This window comes from Vicugna pacos, unplaced genomic scaffold (genome assembly GCF_048564905.1).
Source record: "Vicugna pacos unplaced genomic scaffold, VicPac4 scaffold_19, whole genome shotgun sequence".
NCBI lineage: Eukaryota > Metazoa > Chordata > Mammalia > Artiodactyla > Camelidae > Vicugna > Vicugna pacos.
In genome coordinates, this window is record NW_027328740.1 from 34,107,277 (window position 1) to 34,120,599 (window position 13,323).

The window sequence follows — 13,323 nt, forward strand, 5'->3', positions numbered from 1 at the left end:
GAAAGTGAGCACAAGGAGGTCAACCCAGGCTCCTGATCAAACGGAGGGTGTGATGGGGCAAATCGTCAACTCCAGAGATGGTGGCCCAGGAAGCAGGGACCATGGGTGAAGTGAGGGGACACTCAGAGAAGAGAGAGAGATGAGTCTTCTGGGTGTAGGGGGAAGAGAGGCCCCAGGACAAAGGAGCACAGGGGCACAGTGATGAGGATGGACTGGCTCTGTTGTGACACTGCAGGAATGGCTGGATCTTTGTCCTGAGGGCTTAGTTTGGGGGGGCTACTGGCCTCATGAAGGCCCCCTCTCAGCAGCCTGGACAGATGCTCCCGCTCCTGATAGCTCTGTGGCCACCACTGTTCCCGGAAGGGCTCTGCCTCCATCTTCTATCAGACATTCCTGCCCAGTCCCCGACTGCCAGCGAGGGAGCCTGGGCCTCAAAGCCGTTTGCCGTGGAGGGACACAGGCTCCTTGGAGAAGCAGGCTGATCTTATTTTTCTCCGTAACCCACGGCCTAGCAAAGCGCCAGCCTATGGGTGGGCCATTCAGGGGCTCGGATACTTCTTAAATTAACTCAAAGCAGTAGAATAGCAGAGCTGGAGGAAGTGACCACTGAGCTCACAGAGTTCACTGCCCACACCCCCATTCTACAGATGAAGAAACAGAGGCCAAGCAGTGAAGCAGCCTTGGCCAAGGTCACGCTGCTCTTTAATGCTGGCCTGTGTTGGGCATACCAATTGATAAGCTGCACTGAAGGGCCTGAGAGGGGGCTCTGGGGCCAGACAGCTTGGGTTCAAGTCCCACCCCTGCCATTTACTAGCTGTGTGATTAATGACTGTCCTTCCTGTAAAGTGCCACCTCATTGCTTTGTCATGAACACAGAGTTCCTGGAACAGCAGGACAGAATTCTTTAAAGGTTTGCTGTTGCTTTTGTTACTATTATCACCAAGTGAACCCTGAAATGAAGAACAAAGACAGCAAGATTTTTTATTTTAAAAGATTTTAAAATATGATGATGACTGTTTGATTTAATCTATTCAAGTTTGCATTTGACACTTATTAACAACTACACAATGGATGACTTTTGAGGAAATGTTACTTCATGTCTTTATTTCTCACTAACTACACAGGCTATTCAACAGAAAGCAATTTTTTTCCAGGAAGAGGGACAAAAAGTTAACAATATCTCTGTACCTCTCGGTTCCCAGTGAGTTGGTTGTGATCTGTCAACCCAAATTTGGGGAAGTGCCCGCTCCTCCTGGGCCAGCTGCACTGCCCAGCAGCCTCCAGGGGGCGATTTACCCCCACACGAATCCAGTATCTTGGTTCATATCTTTGCTTCAGATCCCTCAAGGACTGCCCATGCACCAGGGCCCCATCTGCCCCACCAGTCTCACCTGCTGGCCTCCAGGAAACTATCCTGGGTCTCAACCATCCTCTGTTCCTATGCCTGTCCCACTACTCTTCACTTTGTCCTTCAAGTGTGGGCTCCTGTGGCTCGCCACCAAGCAGGGGTCTCCCAGTCCTCCACCTTGGGGAACTGCATCGTCCTGCATGGTGCCTAGCGAACCTGTGTGGAGGCAGGAAGAATACAGAACAACAGGTGCTCAGAGGGGCTGCCTTTCCCACTACAGGGGCCCTGGAGAGCTTTCTCCCAGCTGGTTATTCACAGGCGCTGACGCTGTGGAACCTCGATCTTACCAATTTAAAGGGCATCATCACTAATTACAAAAGAAATCATTTTTTCAGTATCAAAAGCAGAAAAGACTTTGTGCCCCGTGCCCCCATCTTTCTTCCTCCGCCTTCAGAGGTGATTCTCACTCTCTGGGCAAGGGTAGAAAGCAACAAACAGAATATTATTTTTCAATGATTCTTCTTTCCCACTCTGAAGATTGCATCCCAGGACCGATGAAGGCTAGGATGGTTTGGCTTCCCTGTACTGAGTATTCAGAGGCTCGGGGGGAGGGGGTTAGGGAGATAATTCAGCAATATGGAACCAAACAGAGACATTAAAAAGTTCTACTCTAAACAGAAAGGAAGCAGGATGCTATAGAAATGGGAAAACCATCATTGGAAATGACATAATGAGTTACAAGACAATAAACATGAAGATGTAAAAAAGCAAAAGTACATCAAAATACAAAATGGTCGGAAAGGGAGATGGTAGCAAGAAAAGATAGATTTTTTTCTCTTTCTTTTTCCTTTTTCTCATTATTCTTAGGATGTGTTGGAGCCTACGTGATTATCAGTCTAAAGGAAATAGATATGGTAATGGGTTGATATACTTGAAAAATAGGGTAACCACAAATCGAAAGGATATAATAGAGTTAAAAAAAAAACCAAAAAAGAAACAAACTCTAAATGGCTTAAAGACTTAAACAGACAAGACGCTAAAAAACTCTCAGAAGAAAACATAGGCAAAACATTTTTTGACATATATCTCAGCAGGGTTTTCCTAGGGCAATCCACCCAAGCAACAGAAAATAAAAGCCAAAATAAACAAATGGGACCTAGTTACACCTATCAGCTATTTCAAAGCAATAGAAACCATAAGCAAAACGAAAAGACAACCTATGGATTGGGAGAAAATATTTGCAAAAGATGAGACTGAACATGGCTTAACTTGTAGACTATAAAAATAGTTCATACAACTTAATAAGAAAAAAAAAACAACCCAATCCAAAAATGGGCAGAAAAACTAAACAAGCAATTCTCCAATGAAGATATACAAATGGCCAATAGTCATATAAAAAAAGGCACAATATCACTAATTATCAGAGAAATGCAAATCAAAACTACAATAAGTTGTCATCTCACACTACTCAGAATGGTCACCATTCAAACATCCACTCACCATAAATGCTGGAGAGGCTTGGAGAAAAGGGAACCCTCCTACATTATTGCTCGGAATGTAGTTTGGTGAAGCCAATGTGGAAAACAATATGGAGATTCCTCAAAAGACTAAAAAAAGACATCATTTGATCCAGCAATCCCACTCCTGGGCATATATCCAGAGGGAACCTTAATTTCAAAATATACCTGCACCCCAATGTTCACAGCAGCATTGTTTTCAATGGCCAACACATAGAAGCAACCTAAACGCCCACTGACAAATGACTGGATAAAGATGTAGTATTTCGATATAAAAGAATATTACACAGTTGTAACAAAGAAGGAAATAATGCCATTTACAGCAACATGGATGGACTTGGAGATTATCACACTAAAGTGAAATAACTCAGACAGAGAAAGACAAGTAACATATGATACCACTTATATGTGGAATTTTTAAAAAAGATACAAATAAACTTATTTACAAAACAAAAACAGACTCACAGACTTAGAAAACAAACTTAGGAGTTTGGGATTAACAATTACAAACTACTATATGTAAAACAGACAAACAGCAAGGATTCACTGTAGAACACAGGGGAAAATGTTCAGTATCTTGCAACCTATAATGGAAAAGAACCTGAAAAAGAATAGACTATGTATATGTACAACTGAATCACTATGCTGTATACCTGAAACTAACAAAACAGCTGTATATCTGAAACTAACAAAACATTGTAAATCAACCACATTTCAATTTAAAAAAAAAGATAAGCTCTAAATAGCTGTATTCAAAGAAAATCTTCAACTCTTACCTCTTACAAAAAGTAAAATGGGAAGCTTGAGCAGGACCAAATTATACTGAATGAGAGGTTACATACCTTCTCCAGCACGTGGCCCATGGTACACATACATCGTGTTTTCCTTCAGGTAAGAATGGCCCTTAATGCCCTGGGAGCGAGTCCTGCTGGGACAAGGCCTCTGTGGCAGTGGCCTCCTTGTCACCGCTCCATCTCACCAGAAGGCCAGGGTTTTCAGAGGGGAGGGAACACAGAGCTCATACACTTCAGATATATTTCCTGAGAAAAACTGTGGAAAGACCAAATTCACCTGCAGTGCAGGAAACATGAGCACGGCCCCTAAGCAGACTGACAAGCCCGAAGCAAGACGGCCCGATGTTCACATCGGAACCAGAACAAAAACCGTCTGGCCCCAGTTAAACGATCACCATCTCACCTGCAATGAACTGTTAGTACTCATTGTCAGGGATGTTTCTGTTGAGACTTCAGAGATCAAAAAAGTCAGACCAGGGACTCCGGACCTGGTGGATGTCCAGGCTCTACCAATGGTAGAGGCGGCCCCAAGGGGGTATCACCAGCACCGACTCCTCCATTTTCAGCAGGGTCTTCAGGAGGAAGGCGATATGGATACAGACGCCCCTACGGAGGCTGAAGCCCTCTGGAGGGTTGACATAACACAGAAGGTACCTGGGAGGGAGCAACGGAGAGCGGGTCTTCAGGGCCAGGTCTCTGCACAGGAATCCCGGCTTAGATAGAACAGATACAATGGGAATCTCTTCACAGCACATGGCCTAGACTCAAGACACGTTCAGCAGCTTCTGGTTTGTATAGTGGAGGCACTGCCCACCGATCTCTGTGTGGCCAATTATTTCGAGTCCGGGAGCACATGCAGAAGACATCTTGGCATCTGTCTATCAACGCTAAGCACCTGACTAGTACCTGAGCACCCGTTCTCCAGGGGCTCTCAATCTTCTTGGCCTAAAGACCCCTGTACACTCTTAATTACTGAGGACTTCAAAAGGCTGCTGTTTATGTAGGTTAAATCTATCAATAGTTCCTGTGTTAGAAGTTAAATAAGAACTTTAAAAAATGCTTATGAGTTCACTTAAAAATAATAACAACCAACTATATGTTACAATTAATACTCTTAAGCAAAAAATAAGTATATTTTTCTAAACAAAAAGCATTAATGAGAGGAATAGCAGTGATTTTAATTTCTGAAAATCTCTTTTGGACTGGTGAGAGCTTAATTCTATCTGTCTCTACATTACCTGTTTTGTGATATCACAGACCAGGTTTTCCCTGGAAAACCCCACAGGAAACTCGGGAGTGCAAGAGTGTGCAAAAGGCAGGTGACTTCCCGGCGTTCCTACGAAAATAGTCTTGCATCTCAGGGGCCTCGGACTCACTTTGATAACTGCTGCCCTACCCTAGGCGAGATTCTCCTACACAAGAGCCAGGCAAGTGTCCTGGCTTCTTTAATGAGTTACCGCAGCAACACCCCTCCCTTCTCTGTGTTAATGTTTCCCACAACCTCCATTACTGCAGATGAGGATGTAATCCTCAACTGAGGCCTCTAATCCCAGAAGACTACCAACCTTGAAAGGGAGGGCCCATCTACCATCTCTACACCCCGCACAGTCTATTTTGAGTCAAGCCCTAGATAACTGCTAATTGACACTGACCCTTGTCTTACTCCTGAGTTTTATCGAAGGAGCCAACATCTGGATGGAACTGAAATTTCCCTGCTGATATACAAGGCTGATAAACCACCCTATTCCAACATCTGATTCTGGGGCTCTTCAAAACCCGGGTAAGGCCCCGCTTCATAAAAGACTGGTCCTCCACCTGCCCTTCCTAGGGGTTCTGGGAGGCCGCGGCCACGCAGGGGTACCCGGACTCGCGGTCCAAGCCCCAGAGCCCGAGGGGGAGGAAAGCCGGAGGCTGTGCCCCAGCCCTGTCCCCCCCGCCCCAACCCGCTCCCCGGCACCACAGCCCTCCCAGGCCGCCACACCAACCCGGATCCCACCCCGGTCCATGTCCACTGGCCCCGCCAACGGCGCTGCCGTACGTTTACCGTCTGTGAGACGCCGCCCCAGAAAGGATGTCGGCCGCCGACTGACGCGGCCAGAACTAGTGGCCCGGCCAAGCAAGCCGCCATCCCCAGCAGCAAACACCGCCATGGTCCCGGGCAGCTGCACACTTCCGGAGCCCGCTGCCTGCCCCAGAAGCGCACGCCAGCCCGCGAGGAGCGCGGCGTCTTTATCCATGGCAACGCCGCGGGGCCCTCCCCTAGCGCTTGCGTCTGCGTCCTCCCGAGGCTAGACGTGCGAGAGCAGAACTTTCGGAGCCAATGGGAGCAAGGGCGCGGCCAGGACGGGGGTGGGGGGAGGCTTATGGGGCAGCTGGGCGGGGCCGGGGTGGGCGGGGCCGCGCGGAGGTCCTCAGCTGCAGGTGGCACCGGCCGGAGGCTGGGGCAGTGCTGCCACCAGTGGGCGGGGCGGCGGGGCGGCGGGGCGGCGGGGCAGCGTGGCGGGGGCACCCTCACCTTTCTGTGTGCGGGGCTCAGCCAGGGCTCCGCGGCCTCCGCTTGCACCGGAAGTGGACCCAGGCTACCGGTGGGCAAGATAGAGGACTGAGCCCAGGCAGGCACGGCTGGCCAGGTAGGGCACCTGAAGTGCAGATCCGCCAGGCCGGCTGCCGGCCTTGAATACGCGCTGCTAGGCAGTTTCCAAGAAGACGGGATCTGTTCCAAGAGGGGAGGTAGGGCAGGGTGCCAGATGCCTGGTTGGGTGCGGTCTTACAGGAGAGCCACGTTGAGAGGGTGCAGAGCAGCCCCTGTGTTGGCGGGGCTAGGAATTTGGGGTATAGGGTGGGGATGATGTGTGCCATGCCCTGTGGTCTCCCAAAGAACTCGCACCCCCAAGCAAAGGACCCTGCTCCCTCCACCCTTCACTGCATCCCCTGCCTTCCCCAGCACCACCGCCCCTGCCCCCGGAGTGTCCCATGACCTCTCCCCACAACAGGCACTGTCCCTGTTACAGGTACTTATCTCCTGGTGGTTACAGCCCAAGGGTGGGGGCTGTATGTGATCAGTTAGGATGCCTGGAGCCTTTGTATGAAACCTCAGACTATAATGCAGGCGTGCACAGAGGCCCCTCAAACAGGATTCCCTGCATTCCCTCCCCACCACGCACCCACAGCGCAGCTGCCACACCAGGCCAAGCCTGCTGGAGGACCCCTGTTCCGTCTCCTCCTGTCCCTGATCAAGAGTGCACCGCCCACACTGCTGGGTATTTAGTGGGCCTTAGAAGAGCAGCTGGTATTTTCATGGACAAATATTTGCTCTTTTGGGAAGAGTTGAGTGCAAAGGGATGTAGGGTATGCCTTTTCTGTTGTCCTGGAACTGGTGACAAGGATGCAAACTTAAGTCAAAGCAGTTTTTAGAGAGAGCCGCAAAATATCTTACCCAAAGATCACTGTTCCCCAACAAAGGCAACACCACCTGGCGGGTGGGGTCCTGGTCCCTCTTTCTGGAGGTTGGGCTTTGCACCCTCCAGCTGGGACAGAGCCCGAAACAGCTCTGAACACGCTCCAACAGGCTCTCCCAGCACAAACTGCCTTTATTTTGAATCTGGCTGAAGGAAGCAGCTGAGAAATCTGGGTAAATCTTCCTGGGTGTAACCATGCCTTTTGTGCTGAATGAAAGAGCGGCTCTCCACATGCTTACATCTTAGAACTGAATGTGTGTCGAAGCCTTCATGCATGTAGCATGTTGGGAACAGCGTTTCATGGTGAGGGGAACTCTATAACTTACATGTGTATGGGGAAGCCCTCACTCTAACAGGCTTTTCCTGCACAAACTGCCTTTATTTCGAAATTGGCTCTTGCTGAGAAATCTTGGTAAGTGTTCTTAGGTGTAGCCATGCCCATTATGCTGGATGAAAGAGCGGCTCTACACTTGTTCACATCTCAGAAATGAGTGTGTGTTGAAGCCGTCATTCATGTAGCGTGTTGGGAACACAGAATTTCGTGGTGAGAACTATGTAAATTACATGTCTATGATGAAGAACTCGCTAGAACCGGGTATTCCAGCGCATACTGCCTTTATTTCGAAACTGGCTTCTCAGAAGCCTGTGGTCTCCACTGCAGGTCTGTCTCCAAACCCAGGGCCAGCATGGTGACTCTGCTCCCCCTGTCTATTCTGGACGATCTAGGTGTCCTCCATGGCCCTTGCACCATTGGTTTTTTTGGAAAATTCCGCAGATGGAATGGGCCTGAGAACAGGAGAGCTGGATGCCAGAAGTCACTGCCCAGTGTGTGGCTCCTGGGAGGGGCATCTCCTCTCCGTGGGCTCTGATCTAACTTCCCCAATCCCCCAACCCCACCCCTCTCCTCCTGCATTTCCTGATTGATCCCTGGATAATGGTCCATACCAGGAATGACCTGGGAGAGGTTTTATGAGTCTTTAAGTGGAAAAAAAAAAAAGAAATCTTTAGACAAGTTACTGAAAGTAACTTCCAGCTTTACCGGGAAAGACCTCATTCCAATGTTTAAGGCTAGTTGACAGGGTGTCAAATTGCTTAACCACTCACAGCTGAGCAAGTGCTACCTCTCTCTCCAGCTCCCTGCAGCATCCACCTGTGGCAACTTGGCCAAAAGAAGGCAAGAAAGCTCTTTACCCTCGCTAGCACCAGCGTGGCTTTGGAGTCAGTGGAGGCTGAGAGAAAGGGCCCCGCCCTGAGGTTTGGGGGGCCTCCAGCCACAGCCAGAGGAGCGGGGGTTTTCAGAGTGGCCCAGCAGGGAAACCAGGCAAGGCCACCTGGCCCAAGTCTTCCCTGCCCAGAGAGCCTCATGAACTGCTTTGGGCCACACTCCCCGTTTGGGCCCCCTGCAAAAAGGTACCACGGGAGCCACACCTGAGAAGGCAGAAGGACAGCCCTTTAGCCTGGGGTCCCAGCAGGTGTGTCCTGTGAGACCTGTGGCCACATAAGTTCCTTGTCTCTCCAGGTCACTGAAGGGACTGTGCTGGGCATCTTGGTGGTCAGGGACATGGGAACACCTCTAAACTCTGAAGAAGGACAGAGAGACTCTTCCTGGAAGCAAGGATTCCAGGGAGACACCTTGCCCAGAACTGGGGGACTGTGTCCTGAGTAGACCCCTGGGAGGCAATGTGGGTCTGTGGGGTCCTCTTCTGAGAAGGGAGCAGGTGTGTTTTCCGGGGGTGGGGTCCTGCTTTGTCCAGACATGTCCTTGTGTAAGACTCATTTACAAACACCTCCAAGTCCACCTAGGGGTGGCCCCAGAGGTGGGGGTAGAGGAGGAGAGTGAAGGGTGCAGACTTAGGGCCCCCCGAGCCGCCCAGGGAGCCAAGGGTCAGTGGGAACATCTTGGGAGTCTAGTGCAGGGGTGGAGGACGAGCACTAAGAACATGCCAAGTCATGCAATAAAGTGACCTGTGACCACGAGACACACGTGGCCGTACACCAAAAGAGGCAGATAGAAATTTAGACCCAGGATCTGAGAACCTTGAGAGGGGCTGGAGGGTCCCAGGAACCCTCAGGAACAGCTCTTCTAGGGGCACAGACATCCCAATACACACATTTCTCATGGAAGCTTTTTGGGGTGCAGAGTGAGTTACCAGGATCCTGAACTTAGTATGGAATCCCACCCCCTTGTTCATCACGGTTCCTGGCAATAAATTGCTGTCATTTGTCCCTGGACATGCACAGGGGAGCTGACTGCTGTGGGGGTCACTGCAGGACTAGAATCTTCTGGTGTGTGCTCTGTGACCACAGAAACCCAGGGGGATTTCTCAACGGGAGAACCTGAAGACCATGCCTGCAAGGACCACCCTCATGGGATGGCCAAGGAGCTCGTGGTACCCAGGTCACCAATTGACGAAGTTGTGAGGTTGCCTGGGGTATCCTGGGGGCATGTAGATTTCTGAGGTCAGCACGTGGGCCCAGCACTGCTGGATGGTCTGCACAAAGAGGGGCCTGCCCTCCTGATGATGGCTCTTAACACCTGCAGGGAAACTGCTCTCAGGGCTCCTGGAGGTCCATATTGAGAGTGTCCTGCCAGCCTTGTGGGGTCACCTTCCCCTGATGCAGAAGCAGACCCCTCTCCCTTGAGGCCCAGGGGACACCTGGTTCAGGTCCCACCTGTGTGCCCTGGACACGCAGAGTCCCAGAGCTCTGGCACAGACTGGGTTGTGGTCGTGTCCGGGCAAGAAAGGCCCTGGGAAGGGGCTCATTCAAGGGCAGAGGCCACTCTGCAGGGATGCTGGACCTGGCAGCAATGCACTGCTTCAGTACTCCATTGGGTTGGGTTTCCAAGCTGTGGGATGGAAGGGCCTCTCCTTCCTGCGGTGCAGTCGGGGGAACTAGATCCATCGTCAAGGTCAGCCCTGAAAATGGAGGCTGCGCTACCTCCATTCCTGGAAAGAAAATCAGTCCCCTCCAGTCCAGGTGATTCAGAAAGTCATTCAGCAATGTTCGGGGCCCCCACTTTAGGCTTTGAATTAGAGCTGAGCGGCTTAGGAGGCCAGATCCCTGTCCGTGGCTCCAGGAGCAGGCTTTCTGCTGGGGGACAGGATCCTCACAAACACCTGTGTCTTTGTGGGACACTCCCCTCTGACAAGCTGGGAGGCAGGGTGCGGTTGTGGGAAATCGTGTTTACATGAGCAGAGGGCCACCATGTGGTGGGGGCACAGGAGACTGTGAGAATGAGTCCCACAGCCTTTCTGGAATCAAAAAACTGGCAAATGTGAAAAAGTGCATAATTTGTTTTATTGAACAGGCTGCTTATGTACGTTTGGAGGACCAGGTTCAAGGACTCAGCATCCCTCCAGGACAATAGCCTCAAGAGAAGAACAGACAGAGCAGGAGGAGATCTGGGGTATCTCCCAGGAATGAGGTGGAACAGGGATTTCTGCAGATTTGCAAGGAGTCCCCGACCACTGTGCATGGGGTTACAGCCCCACGAGACCCCTGTCATGTTTGGCTTGGGCTCTGGCTCTGGCCTGCTCATGTATTCTTCCAGCAGAGTTCCAGAAGCTCAGAGGGTGGACTTAGAGGGGCTGCGTTTGGAACCTAGTGAGGAGGTGGAGGGTCCTTTATATTGAGTCCCTTCATCCTAATCACCGTAGCTGAAGCCCAACACCCCCCAGGCCCCCATGGTTGCCGTGGAGGGAGAACAAGCCTGGCAGGCGACCTAGGGGTCCCACTACTGTGTCCTTCCCTTGTCTTCGTTCCCTTTCACCCCGGAAGGTGTGATTGTCTCGTGTCATGGTGGCCTCCACAATATCCCTCCCAGTAATCTCTCTTCTCCATCAGGTGGGGTTCCCAACCCCGCTCAGCCTTCTCTTCATGGATGCTGAAGGATCAGGCCCACCTGAAGTTCTGAGCTTGAGCAGTAAGGTGGAAACAAAGAAACCAATGGAAACAAAGAAGCAAGTGATTGTGGCAAACCTCCCCACCACAGAGAAGCTTCCGTGAGTGGAAGGGAGAGTGTGGGCATGCCCGTTTGCTTCCTGTCTCCCAGTGCTCTTAGCTTTCTTATTGCCTACCTGCATGGTTACAACAAAATGATCTGCAAAACTGAAATTATTTACTCTCTCACTTTTACAGGAAAGGATGGCCAGCCTCTGGTCCGGTACCAGGCAAGAAATTGCAGTTCCTTTCCAGTTTGGAAACATCTTGGCAGGCCCAGGTTTGCAAAGGTCTGTAAGAGTAGTTACGGAGTTTTGCTTTTAAACTTTTTTTACGGCTGTATATACTTGTGAGATGTGGTTGTGATGTGTAATTCTGAGCCGGGATTTTCTCAAACTGTTTCTCACTTCTTATACCAGACATTCCTAAATTCCAAGTGGAACTGCATATTAAGGAAGCCATGGAATTTAGCAAAAGGATACAGATCTCATTTCCTTTTAAGCATCGATGTACCTCCATCATGGCAGTATTTGTTAATGTGTTATTGATAGGGGAACTAAGTAGTAAACAGATTAATAGAAAATAGGGGATTTTAGGTATACAGGTTCATCTTTTCAACATTGTGTGTAATATTTGCAGTTTAAGATGACCATTCCTGAGGAACAGGCAGCCTCTTAGAATGAAATAGCATTTCCTCTGAACCATAATTAATTTTTATTTTGTAGACAGCAGGAAGGGTAATAACACATCAAACATTTGGGGACGTCAAAGAGAAAATGTAACTTTCTGGGAGCGCACTCCCCCGCCTCCCCCTGCCCTTTTTACTGTCCCATTCTCCCTGGAAGGCTCTTTCTTATCTTCTGCTCATGGCTCCAGTAACTCTTTCTTCCTCCTTGTTCCTCAGCTGGTAAGGTTAGTTTTCTACTTTGAACAAGCAAACAAGCCAACAGAAGAGAAATTTCACAAGCAACTCCCAGCACATCCGCTCGCCTTCTGATGTCTGTGACCTTCACTCTCGGTGCCCCACTGCTTATTAAAAGTGGCATCGAAAGCCAGTTCCTCCAAAAGTCCCCGAGGCCCCATCCCTCCCATCTTCTCTGGGTTGTCACTCCCAAAACCATCCTCTCTTTCACTGCCTCATCTATTTTGTTCTCCTGCTAGTTGGCACCCATCAGTATATAAACGTCCATCCTCTTAAACAAACAGCTCTCCTTGACCCTAATTCACCCCCACCAATTGCCACCCTGTGTCTTTGCAGCAAATCTTTAAGGAGTTGTTTAAACTCACTATCTGCATCTTCTCTTGAGCCATCCCCTTTTACACCCACTCTGGCTTTTCGCCTGATCCTTCGCTCTATGGAAACTGCCCCGTCAAGGCCATCAGTGACCCTATGTTGCTAAATATAGTGGTCAATTTTGACTCCTCATCATGCTTGGTCCCTCGGTAGCATTTGACCCAGCTCTTCCATCCTTCCTACCCCGTGTTCCTGCTTCACTCAACCTCCAGCCCATCACTCTGTCTGTTTCTGCTTTTGGCCTGCTGGCTGGTCCTTTGCCAATGTCTCCTGTTTTTTCCAAACATATACTGTGGGTGTTCCCCAGGGTTTGTTCCTGGGCCTCTCCTCTCTCTCTCTGCTATTCCTTTGGTGGAAGCAACCCAGCCTTGGAAATTGGCATGCCATCAATTTCTCGATTTCTCCAAAATTCCCTGATTTCCCCTTTCTATCTGAGCCTTTATCCCTGAGACACACATCACATTCTTTTCCTTTCATTCATCTTGCTTTCTCATTCATACATATGTTCTACTATGTAATTACTTTTCCAAATTTTGAATCAGTACATATATATCATGTAAAATGCTCAAATATGTATTATTTCCACTAAGATGCTAATTCTACCTTAGAACATTTCTGCACTTCTGTATTTATGTGAAAAAAGCGAATAGTATTTCTACAAGCCTCATAGTTAAACACTGTGTTAGTTTGGGGCTATTATGTAACATGAAATAATGGTACATGAACATAGTCGTTTTTCATTTATTTTTATGTAACACCGAGATGAGGTTTTTGCCCTGAAGACTGGTTTTATTGAAATTTTACCTACGTTACGGACAGCCACTTTATGTGAAAGCCCTCATTTCTCCCCTTTTTTGATATATGTTCCATTTGGCTATATATAACATATACTTGGCATGAAACAAAATTCCCAAATCATTCACATAATACAATTAATATGTTTAATTATATTTTTTAAATGTTAAAAAGA

The 13,323-nt window shown here is 49.2% G+C and overlaps 2 long non-coding RNA genes across 3 annotated transcripts; one reads left to right on the plus strand and one right to left on the minus strand.

Moving 5' to 3' along the window:
- Positions 1 to 736: 736 nt before the first annotated feature.
- LOC140692938 (uncharacterized) lies at positions 737 to 3,929 on the minus strand. Its single transcript, XR_012068576.1, has 3 exons — positions 3,708 to 3,929; positions 1,392 to 1,564; positions 737 to 950 (listed from the first exon to the last, which is right to left on the minus strand). It is a non-coding gene; the product is annotated as an uncharacterized lncRNA (long non-coding RNA).
- Positions 3,930 to 9,355: 5,426 nt separating this feature from the next.
- On the plus strand, positions 9,356 to 11,349 carry LOC140692951 (uncharacterized). 2 transcript variants are annotated; one of them, XR_012068593.1, is made up of 4 exons: positions 9,356 to 9,515; positions 10,428 to 10,526; positions 10,964 to 11,121; positions 11,258 to 11,349. It is a non-coding gene; the product is annotated as an uncharacterized lncRNA (long non-coding RNA). The 2 variants fall into 2 exon arrangements; XR_012068592.1 differs by lacking the exon at positions 9,356 to 9,515 and having other exon boundaries at positions 10,350 to 10,526.
- Positions 11,350 to 13,323: the final 1,974 nt, after the last annotated feature.